Source organism: Rhincodon typus, chromosome 26 (genome assembly GCF_021869965.1).
Source record: "Rhincodon typus isolate 14 chromosome 26, sRhiTyp1.1, whole genome shotgun sequence".
In the NCBI taxonomy this organism is placed as follows: Eukaryota; Metazoa; Chordata; class Chondrichthyes; order Orectolobiformes; family Rhincodontidae; genus Rhincodon; species Rhincodon typus.
In genome coordinates, this window is record NC_063357.1 from 29,816,905 (window position 1) to 29,820,335 (window position 3,431).

Here is a 3,431-nt window from a genome sequence, read left to right on the forward strand (position 1 = left end):
CTACATCCCCTAGTAATTGACATTTCTGCCCTCAAGGGAATTAGCCTGTCAGCCCCGAACAATGAATGACTACACCCCTGACTGATAACTGCACAGCTCCCCAACTGTGTTCCTGTGATTCCCTGGACTGGTTGCATTGGATCCACACTTGCCACTGAATGTGTCCCACTCCCCATATTGTTGAGGGATGGAATCCCTGACTGGCTTGCTTTGACCAGATGCCTAATTGTGCCTAAGTCCCTGCACTGATATTACAGACTGCTCTGAACTGATTGTGCTGGGACCCCTGACCGAACGGTGTCTCCCTGGACCTGACAGCAGACAACTCTCTTTAGACTAGGAGGCACGTCTGTTTGCTTGCAGCAGTGGATTTGCCATGGGTGCAAGTTGTCCACCCTTGATGGATGACTGCTGACCAGCGTGACAAACTGTCTGGCTTTGTGTCTCTGCTAAACTGCAAGGTAATGCAACAGAACTGTGACCCTTTATGTTCTGGCTGAGGGAGCTTAGTGCAAAAAAGCAAGGCAAGACACAGATGCTGTGAGCATCCAGGTAGGCACTAAGCAAGGATGCACTAAGAGAGAAAGAGAGCACCTTTGTGATGCAGCCTGGTCTGATCTATGAGCTGTGTTTGTGTCCCTGTATGGAAAATGTCCTTGCAGCAGCATTCCAATGGGAGGCACTGGTGCATTTGAAAGTGCAGCATTGAGTTAGATTGGAGATACACCTTGATGATGTGGAGAGGGTGGCACATGTCATATGCCAACATTCGCAGATGTGTGGTACATGCAACCACTACCCATGGGGCATGTTTTGAGACGTTGATGTTGCATGTCCAAGCTGGTGGTCTGGAGGAGCAAGCGACAAACTGGAGCTGTCAGGTTCCCACATTGACTTTGAGGTCAGGAATTCTTCATGTCTAGTTTCTATTTTCTGAATGGTAGAATACGAAGCTACATATTAATGAAGTAATATTAGATAATGATGAGGGCAATAATCTCATTAATAGGCCTTCCATTGCTCACTATTGGAAATCCTGTCTTGACACCCAGAGTTATTTGGAAAATGTGACACATTGTTCCCAGTGTTGAGAAAAGCTTCACTTGAATCTCCTCATTGTTTTTGGCATAACCCATGTTGTTTAGGGCCTGGGAAGATTTTGCTCTGTTATTTGTAAGCTGGATGAGTTAAATTCTCTGATTATTCACCAATAGGTAAGATTCCTTGTTGATGCATTTAGACCAATGACAGGGAAAACTTCTTTTTATTTCCTACTCAAGGATGTTATGACTCATTGCTGGAGCAGGTAAGACTTGAATCTAGGAGGCCTGGCTCAGAAGAACCCCTTTTACATCTTAAGGAAACGTCTTCCAGATGTGGGCTGTTTTTAAAAAAAATGATTAAATATTTCTTACTTAAATGAATTGTGTGATAACAGAATAAACAACAGCACAAAATACAACAAAGACTATGGTAGAAACGACCACATTCTAGATCAGAAAATAGATGAGCAAACCAGAGATGAAGCAAATATAAAGCTAAAACGTTGAGTTTTAATGGAAGTGGTTTAGATTTTTTACAGTATTTCAATAATTTTATAAATTACAAGGTAGATTTCTGATAGACTTTGTTTTTACTGTAGGGGTATAGATTTTATGTAAGAGCTTGGATTTTTAGCATGAGGAATCTTCGGACTTTGAACATTCTAGCATAGGTGTCAGACTGCAAGTCAGGGCTTTTCATTTGGAGCTTGGATTTTTAGTCATTGTTAGCCTAGTTGTGTGCCCCATGGATCCAGTGCCTCAATTAAAGGAAATTTGGACAGTGGACCTAGAGATAACTTGTTTTAAACAGATTACACAGCAATCTTGGCCCCTTCAGTGCATTGACAAAATAGACAAAGTGATAGTGGCTTGACTAGAATCTAGAAAGAAGTCTGTTGCATACCATTTTGAGAAGCTAGGATGTTTTGTTTGAATGTTAAGGCTAACTTCATAGAGGCTCTTAACTTAGCATTAATGAAATTAACAGTGATAGATCTTAACAATTGTTGGAGGAGGTACTGATATAAAATAAGTACAAAAACACAAGTAAGGGAATTAGAGAAATGTAGTTTTTTGTATGGATAGTATAAACCATTGTTGAAATGTTTTATACTTAAAAAGGAAATTATATGTTTAAAAAAGGAGAACATAAATGGGAGTAAGGAGAAGTGTGGAATGGGACTAAGCTATGATGTGGCAGAAAGGCCCCAGTAAAGATATGAGATACCGCAACTCATCCCTCACACCCCGTCCACGCAATAATAACCAAAAAAGAATCCCCCTCGTCCTCACGTACCACCCCACCAACCTCTGGATCCAACGCATCATCCTCTGACACTTCCGCCATCTGCAATCCGACCCCACCACCAAAGACATCTTTCCCTCCCCACCCTTATCTGCTTTCCGGAGGGACAACTCTCTCCGTGACTCCCTTGTCCGCTCCACACTCCCCTCCAGCTCCACCACACCTGGCACTTTTCCCTGCAACCGCAGGAAGTGCTACACCTGCCCCCATACCTCCTCCCTCACCCCCATCCCAGGCCCCAAGAAGACTTTCCACATCAAGCAGATGTTCACCTGCACATCTGCCAATGTGGTATACTGCATCCGCTGTACCCGGTGTGGCTTCCTCTACATCGGGGAAACCAAGCGGAGACTCGGGGACCGCTTTGCAGAACACCTACGCTCGGTTCGCAACAAACAACTGCACCTCCCAGTCGCGAACCATTTCAACTCCCCCTCCCATTCCTCAGACGACATGTCCATCCTGGGCCTCCTGCAGTGCCACAACGATGCCACCCGAAGGTTGCAGGAACAGCAACTCATATTCCGCTTGGGAACCCTGCAGCCCAATGGTATCAATGTGGATTTCACAAGTTTCAAAATCTCCCCTCCCCCCACCGCATCCCAAAACCAGTCCAGCTCGTCCCTGCCTCCCTAACCTGTTCTTCCTCCCACCTATCCCCTCCTCCCACCTCAAGCCGCACCTCCATCTCCTACCGACCAACCTCATCCCGCCCCCTTGACCTGTCCGTCCTCCCTGGACTGACCTATCCCCTTCCTAACTCCCTACCTACACTCACCTTTCCTGGCCCCATCCCCGCCTCTTCGACCTGTTTGTTTCCTCTCCACCTATCCTCTCCTCTATCCCTCTTCTATCCGCCTCCCACTCTCTCCCTATTTATTTCAAAACCCCCTTCCCCTCCCCCTTTTCTGATGAAGGGTCTAGGCCCGAAACGTCAGCCTCTCTGCTCCTATGATGCTGCTTGGCCTGCTGTGTTCATCCAGCCCTGCACCTTGTTGTCTCGGATTCTCCAGCATCTGCAGTTCCTACTATCTCTGCTATTATAACTGTTGAGCTTCTGCAGCACTTTGCTGTTATTTCAG